The following is a 9,298-nucleotide window of genomic DNA, read 5'->3' on the forward strand; positions in this document are numbered from 1 at the left end:
GAGAACCATTCCATGGTTCTTCTGGGGTTTTTGGTCCTTTAAAAAAATATTACCTTCTCAAAAATCTATCTTTCTCTCCCCAAATCTTGATGTCCTCAAGTCTCTCCTGAATTTGTTACATTAACCTAATCTTTTTCTTCTGTCTACTCTTGATGCCTTCCCCTTGCTCTTACACAATAGATTCTTCATGCAGTCAATACTTTCCACGTAAAAGGCACAATTATTCTTATTTAAGGATGAGAAAAAGGAGGCGCAGAGAGGTCAGGTGGACTTGTAAATTTGAATGAGGGCCTATTTGACTTGAAATTTGTGCTTTGCAATACTGCTAAGGCTGTCAATACATGACTACAAAAGGCTCTGCTATTCTAACACTATTGAAAACAGAAAGGTTGAAGAATGTGGTTAGTTTTATTGTCAGACAAACCAATGTACTGGAATAGGCATGTTATGTCCCAAATATCTCATTCCTTAAAGCCTTTTTTAGAGTCCCACCCTTTTTTAGACAATGGTATTGAAACTAAGGTTCATAAATGTAACACTTAATTTTTGCTGATGTATGATGGGAAGGGGTAACTGATTTACATTGTTCAGAAGATCAAGACTTGAAAATCAATTGGGGATGTATATGTTCAAATGATAGTTCATGTTTTAATAAAAATGTAGAAATCTCTTGGAAGATAAGCCATAATTTTCAGTTGGTCCCAGAGAGATGAAGACTGTGGAAAAGGAGAGAAATACTTTATATTAATCATTGCCCTTGAATAAAAAAGAAAACTACATATCCCAATTTCTGTATTCTATAAGAAGTTACAATGACCCTAAAAATTAGAAAGTAGGAGGAAATCATGTATTATAAGAATTGAACTATTTTTTCCTGGAATTAGTTACAAACACTTCTGGAATGAAGGAACTATGGCAATAAATAGGAATTTTTGTAGAATTTTTTTATTCCCAAACTGTACTGTACATTGAATTTTTTCACAGACCTTTTCAAAAACATAGGTACTTGAACCACTCGCCAAATCTACTGAATCAGAATTCTCATTTACAAATAATTATTTTCTACAAATAGGCTTTTAAAAAACTGCTCTAGACAATTTTTAGAAACCCAAAAAAACCTATTTTGATGCATTTATTTTACAATTTGAAGAATAGAATTATAAATGGAAACAATAAGAAACATTTCTGTCATGATATATTATTGTCACTTATGAAAAATGTATATTTTTATTTTTAAATTTTTTTAATGTTTTATTTTTTTATTGGCAGTGTTATTTTATTCATTTCTTCGCTGCTGCACATGAGTTTTCTATAGTTGCGGCAACCAGGGGCTACTCTTTTTTGCAGTGCACGGGCTTCTCATGCAGTGGCTTCTCTTATTGCGGAGCCCGGGCTCTAGGTGCACGGGCTCAGTAATTGTGGCTTGCGGGCTCTAGAGCTCAGACTCAGTAGCTGTGGCACATGGGCATAGCTGCTCCGCGGCTTGTGTGATCTTGCTGGACCAGGGCTCAAAACTGTGTCCCCTGCATTGGCAGGCGGCTTCTTAACCACTGTGCCACCAGGGAAGTCTGTGGTATATCTTAAAGTAAATGTTGGGAAGTTTGGGATTAATGAAATCCAAGTGAACCTCAAAACTTTTGACTAGAATACTTTAAGTATTTCATTAAAAAATGTTAATAAATATTGAGGAATGAGCAGTAATATATATCTGACTCAAAAATAATATTTGGATTTTTTTTAATTATTAGGTTTTATTTAGCAAAACATTGATTTGCTCTGATTTCAAATGTCATAGATTTTTACAACATTGTGCACTAACTGGGCCATTTCAAGCTTGATTTCTATAACACTAATTAATTTCCTGACCCTTGCTGAAGTGGCAAGAGCGTACAACCTTATGAAAGAGAAAATTTTACATTTCTAAAATCTTATTTATTTGGACTCGATTCTAATGTTTTATTTACATTTTGTACAGGGCTTGGCCCAAGCCTCATTCAGCTTTCCTAATGAATTGCTGATGCTCTTATCAAACATATCATGAAAATATATAATATCGTGAAATAAAATCTCCCTTAGATAACAACTTGCTTCAATCATTTTATAAGCAAGCATTTATGTAATAAACATGATGCATTCATTGTCAATATTGATCAAAGCAAGTGAAAGGAAGTTGGTAAAAGTTTGTCACAAGTTTTCATTACTGTGAAATGCTTCTGATTTTTTGTTTAGTGCAATGTAACCTACATATAGAAATGTATATGAAACAAACAGCAAAATTGTTTCACAAAACAAACACTCAGGTACCCACCACTTGAGACAATACATGGAACATTTGTCAGCATCTTAATTTCTACAATTGCTCCAACCTAGTAATAACATTCCTCTCTGAAGATAATCACTATTCTGAAATTTATGGCAACCACTTCATTGTTTTAATATATATTTTAACAACCTGTAGATGTTTTCATAAACAATATGATTTATTTTTGTCTTGCTGACCTAAGAACAAATAGGCTGCTAGATATTTTCCAACAAATATGGATTCTCATGGGTTACAAAAACCCCTCTGGGTAATTTCTTTTACAATATCCTGGATCTTTGCAATAAAAGCAGAAAGAAGGGGAGTTTTGGTTTTGTTAAGTAGCCTTCAGTTGCTGGAGTTGAAGTTTAAGAATTGTGGTGATCTTCCTTTGAGGTGACTCATCTAAAGTGTAACAGAGCTGGTATGCCAGATATTCACTAAATCTGGAATGCACATAATTTCCTATTCCATCCTAATCCTTTTTACTAGAAAGGAAAGGTCCCAGTTCAGCCCATTAATAAACATAGAGTTAAGAGCTACCTAGCTGGAATCAACACCTGGAGGAAAACCAGAATTTTCTTTAAAATTAATCTGAAGTCAGTTGCAATAGTCATGTATAGGTTCATTACATTTTTGTGTGCAAACCTAAATTTTGTTCCAATCAACAGGCTTTGGAAAAACCTTGGGAATTGCTCTGTGAATTGCCTAGTGATTGCCCAAGACTGATTATCTGTTACCAGGTTGTTCTCCTGGTTGTAAATCTGGAAACCTGTCAAGATTTTCCCAATTAGTGGTTTCCATCCAACGCTGAGCCTGAACTTTACCAACAAGCATGTGAACTAGCTGATATAAGTCAGAGAAACCAGGTTGATAAGTTTGAATGACTTTATTAAATTCCTCTTCAAGTCTCTGAGGATCTTCAACTACTTCTGGAGAATCTTTGACTGTGGCTCACAGTTCAGCTTTAGTCCAGAGAATATAAGAAATTAAAGGTTTAACCTCTGGATCCTCAGAAGACAATTTTAAGGACCCAGGCTCTGGTGAGGTCAGAGGAAAAGGAAGTGGGGAGAGTTTCAGAGAAAAAGGAAAATTTGGCAATAGAATTAGTTTGGAGTGATTGAGGGCATAGAGGATGCATAAGCAGTGTAGAAGAAATGGAGGAAAATGGTGCTGGAGGAAGAGGCTGTCCAGGAGGACCCAATGGAAGAGAGACAAGATGGCACCAGAGACAGAGCCTGGGACAGGCCAAGAAAGAAGAGCCTGAGGCTTTGGGAGCCATTTTATCTTTCTTTAATAATTTGTTTGCCTCAGTTACTCTTAAAATATTTTGTGTAGAGGTAATTTTAGACTGCTGGTAATGTTGGGAAACCTCAAAATACCAATCAAACTAAGCATTCCACTTAGTTCTGGAAATTTTTTAGCTATTGTAGTCCAATTCAATTTTAAGGAAATTAAGTTTGGGATTTTAAAAAGTCCCCCATAATGGCTGTTGATATTCTAAATTGCCTTTGGTCAGTTCATTCCATTTAGTTAGAAATGCATATGAGGAAGAATCATTGTTGGCTAAAGTCCCTGAAGGTAGGGAGCCCCTAAAAATATTTAAATAACTGGGATCCATTTTCTTAGAGGTTTATTACTATAGAGTAAAAGAATAATTTTCAAACAGTTTACAGCTCAAACAGCTCAATTTAAACTGTTTGCAAGCTAATACCAGCCAGTTCTCAGAAAACAGCTTGGTCTCAGAGGAACCAAAAGAAAGGCTTTTCAGCCAGTTTCCGGAGAGCATCCCCTACTCCAAAGGAATGGGCCAATGACTGAAAAACTGGTAGAGTTTCTGTGAAGCAGAAACTCTGTCCCTGAAGGAATGGGCCAGTGGCTTCTCAGCCAGTTTCAGTTCAAATAGTCTAATATTGAAATCAGATCAAAGTGCCTAACAAGCCCTCACATACAGAACAAGGCCTTAACCAAAAAGAACAAAACCGTAAAACAGTTCCTGAATAAAGCCTAGAGAGATTCAAATGCAAGAAGGGCACAAGTTTAGATCCAGGAAAAAGACATACCTTCAAACTCCAGGGTCAGTGAGAAAATCAGTGAGCTCAGTGGTTTCAATTCGTGGATATTGCATCTGTTTGTTCACCAGCCCTGCAGCCTTTGGGGGTCTTCTCTTGTCCCCATATGGGCCACCAAACTGTTGTCCTAAAACAAATAGATTGCCAGATATTTCTCCAGAAAAGATGTGTTTCTTTGGGGTCAGCAGAGAATAGCAGCTTGGGGTCTGCAGTCACGGTGAGCCATGTTCAAGTCCCCACATGGTGAGGGAGGGAGAACTCTTTCATGAAGTGGAAAAGGAAGTTGAGAGGGCTATAGTAAAGAAAGAGTCCATGCTTTTCATTGGCTGAGTCCTTGCCAGGAAAGAGGAGGAGTTTTTTTTCCTCTTATTGTACTATGTTAAGATCCTATGGTGTGAGAGCTCCCCTTTCTGGTCTCCCAACTCTAATTAATTGAGGTTTCTCTTTATTACTTTTCTACAGACTGTGTTTGAGTTATACATAAAGAGAGTTACAATATGACATATATTTTTTGTGATGTTTCCACCACTCAAAGTTGTATTTTTAAGACTCAACCATGTTTTTGCATGTAGTTGTAGTTCATTAATTGTCATTGCCTGTATTTCTTTTATGAATATAAAGCATGTTATAGTTTGTACTGCCAATAGGCAGTTGGGTTTATGGATTATGCAGATTTTACTTTATGAATAATGCTGCTAACAATACATGTCTTCTGGTACATACATGGATTCATTTCTCTAGGGGATACACCTAGGAGTATACGTGTAAGATCATGGTGTATGCCTATTGCATGGCCGTGCAATTTTGCTTCTAACAAGCTGAAGTTATTGCCTACACTATTTGTTAATGGCATGGAACTCAATAAGAGTATCACTACTTTAGATACTAGCCACATGTTCAGGATTCTCATAGCCTCCCACACTTCTGACCAACTGGCTACAAGTCCAGAAGAGTTTCCACAGTCTCACTCAGGTTTAAAAAATCATTAATACAACTCAAAGAACTCAGGAAAGTTCTATACGTACAATTGCAGTTTTATAGTAATGGATACAAATCAGGATCAAATGAAGGGAAATATAGGACAAGGTATGGGAGGTTCTCAAATGTAGAGTTTCTGTACCTTCTCCCCATAGAATCAGAGTACATCACTCTCCCAGCACACCAATGTGTTCACCAAGCAGGAAATTCCACTAAACCTCAGTGTTCAGAGTTTTTATTTGGGGGGCTTTATTATATAGGCATCATTGATTAAGTCATTGGCCACATGACCAATCTCAGTGTCTCCCCTTCCTCCCCTTCCTGAAAGTTGGGCTAGCTCAAAGCCCCAGCCTTCTAACCGTATGGTTGGTCTTTCTGGTCAGCAGCCCCATCCTAAATTGTCTATCATAAACACAGATATGATCCAAAACGTTCATGAATAATAAGGACACTCCCATCAATTGGCGACTTTCCAGGACTTTGGACGCTATGTCAGGAACTCATAACAAAGACCAAAAATGTTTTGTTGTTTAACACTTATTTTGTAAATAGTATCAAATTGTTATTGAAAGGAATTGACCAATCCACCCTCTCACAAGATTTTCATGAGTACCTATCCCTTCATAAACCAAAGCTTGTTACTGACTTTTTCCTTTTTTTTTTTCTTTTCTTAAAATTCCACTGATTTACTCATAGTGGTATCAATTATGGTTTGAGTTTATTGTATTTTTTTTTGTCCTTGCCTGATTTATTGCAAATAATTTTACTTCTGTTCACATAGCTGGAGACTGTATTTGTTTTTTCACAATTGCATATGTCACACTGTGGGTCATATTGTCCTTGTAGTCAGCTAAAACCCCTGGTTTTCATCAGAAATTCCCCTCTCTATTTTTTACCAGTGACATTTTACACCAGTTACAAGATAGTGTGTGCAGTTCCCTGTGCTATACAGTAAATCCTTGTTGCTTATCTATTTTATATATAGTATTTTGTATCTGTTCATCCTATACACCTAATTTGTCCCTTCCCTCTCACCATTGGTAACTACAAGTTTGTTTTCTATGTTAGTGAGTCTGTTTCTGTTTTGATTAGATTCATTTGTATTATTTTTTAGATTCCACATATTAATGATATCATATAGTGTCTTTCTCTGTCTGACTTACTTCACTAAGCATAATATTCTCTAGGTCCATCCATGTTGCTGCAAATAGCAGTTTTTCATTCTTTTTTATGGCTGAGTAACATTTCATTGTATGTATATGTGTGTGTATGTATATGTATATATATTCTTAACCTAATTGTTGATGGAAACTTGGGTAGTTTCTGTGTCTTAGCTATTGTAAATAGTGCATGTAGCTTTTCAAATTAGTGCTTTCATTTTTCCAGATATATACCAAGAAGTAGGATTGCCAAATCATATGGTTGTTCTATTTTTAGCTTTTTAAGAAACCTCCATACTGTTTTCTGTAGTGGCTGCACCAATTTAGATTCCCACCAATAGTTTAGAAGGGTTACCTTTTCTCCACATCCTGTCTGATATTTGTTTCTTGTAGGCTTTTTGATGATAGCCATTTGGACAGATGTGAGATAACACCTCATTGTGGTATTGATTTCTTTTTCTCTAATAATTAACAATGTTGAGCATCCTTTTGTGTGTCTTTTTAGCCATCTCTATGTCTTTTTTGGAAAAATGTCTGTTCAAATCTTTTTCACATTTTTTTCTGGATTATTTGTTTTTATGGTATTGAGTTGCATGCACTGTTTATATATTTTGGATATTAACCTCGTGTCTGTTGCATAATTTGCAAATATTTTCTTCCATCCTGTGGGTTGTCTTTTCATTTTGTAGTTGGTTTCCTCTTCTGTGCAAAAGCATTTAAGTTAATTAGGTCCCATTTGTTTATTTTTGCTTTTTGTTGGCCTTGGGAGACTGATCCAAGAAAATATTGCTATGATTTATGTGAAAGAGTGTTTGCCTATGTTCTCTTCTAGGAATTTTATGATTTCATGTCTTACATTTAGGTCTTTAAACCATTTTGAGTTTATTTTTATTTATAGCTGAGGGAATGTTCTAATTTTATTGTTCAACATTAAGCTGTCCAGTTATCCCAGCACCACTTGTTAAAGAGACTGTATTTTCACCATTATATATTCTTGCCTCTTTTGTTGTAAATTAATTGACCATAGGTGTGTGGGTTGTTTTCTGGGCTCTGTATTGTCTTCCACTGATCTATGTGTCTGTTTCTGTGCCAATACTGTATTGTTTTGATTACTGTAGCTTTTTAGTATAGTCTGAAATCTAGGAGAGTTATACCTCCAGCTTTGTTCTTTTTCCTCAGAATTGCTTTGGCAATGCAGGATCTTTTGTGGTTCCAGATAAATTTTAAGATTATTAGTTTAGTTCTGTGAAAAATGTTTTGGATATTTTTCTAGGGATTGCATCAAATCTGTAGATTGCTTTGGATAGTATGGCCATTTAAATAATATTGACTATTTTACTCAAAGAGCAGCCTTATCTTTCCATTTCTTTGAATCACTTTTAGTGTCTTTCATCAGTACTTTGTAGTTTTCAGCATACAGGTCTTTCATCTCTTTGGTTAAGTTTATTCCTAGGTATTTAATTTTTTTGATATAATTTTGAATGTGATTTTTTTCACTTTCTCATATTTCATTATTAGTGTATAAAACTGTAACAGATTTTTGTATATTAATATTGTATCATACACATGTGCTGAATTCATTTATGGGTCTATTAGTTTTTCAGTAGAGACTTTAGGATTCTCTATATAGAGTATCATGTCATCTGCAAATAGTTACAGTTTTATACCTTCCCTTCCAGTTTGGATACATTTTATTTCTTTTTCTTGGCTGGTTGCTGTGGCTAGGACTGCAAATATTATATTAAATAAAAGCATTGAGAGTGGGCATCCTTGTCTTGTTCCTGAATTTAGCAGAGAGTCTTTCAGCTTTTTACCATTGAATATTATGTTGGCTGTGAGTTTGTCATAAATGGCCTTTATTATGTTGAGATATGTTCCCTCTGTACCCACTTTGATGAGAGTTTTTATCATGAGTGGATGTTGAATGTTGTCAAATACTTTTTCAGTATCTACTGAGATAATCATGTGTTTTTTGTCTTTCCTTTTATTAATGTGGTGTATGAGATTGATTGATTTGCATATGTTGAACCATTCTTGTGACCCTGGAATAGATTCAATTTGATCATGGTATATGACCCTTTTCATGCATTGTTGGGTTCAGTTTGCTAGTATTTTGTTGAGGATATTTGCATCTATAGTCATCAGAAATAATGGCCTGTAATTTTCATTTTGGGGCTATTTTTGGCTCTTGTATCAGGATAATGGTGGCCTTATGAAATGAATTTGGGAGTGTTCTCTCCTCTTTAATTTTTTGGAATAGTTTGAGAAAGATAAGTTCTTTATATGTTTGGCAGAATTCCCCAGGGAAGCTATCCATTTCTACACTTTGGTTTGCAGGGAGTTTTTCTACTACAGATCCTATTTCACTTCTAGTGACTGGTCTGTTCAATTTGTCCCTTTCTTCTTAACTCAGTCTTGGCAGCCTGTATGTATCTAGAAATATGTCCATTTCTTCTAGGTTGTTCAATTTGTTGGCATGTAACTATTTGTTAAATTCTCTTATGATTTTTTTCTCTTTCATATCAATTATTATTTTTCCTCTTTCATTTCTTATTTTGTTTATTTGGGTCCTCTCTCTTTTCTTCTTGGTGAAACTGGCTAGAGGTTTATCAGTTTTGTTTACCTTTAAAAACAAAAAAACAAAACAGCTATTGCTTTCGTTGATTTTTTTCTATTGTTTTTTGATCTGTGTTTTATTTACTCTCTGATCTTTAATGTCTCCTTCCTTCTACTGATTTGGGTTTTGTTTTTCCTTATCTAATTCTTTTAAGTGTTTGGTTAGGTTGTTT

The sequence above is a fragment of the Hippopotamus amphibius genome, chromosome 2 (assembly GCF_030028045.1).
Source record: "Hippopotamus amphibius kiboko isolate mHipAmp2 chromosome 2, mHipAmp2.hap2, whole genome shotgun sequence".
In the NCBI taxonomy this organism is placed as follows: Eukaryota; Metazoa; Chordata; class Mammalia; order Artiodactyla; family Hippopotamidae; genus Hippopotamus; species Hippopotamus amphibius.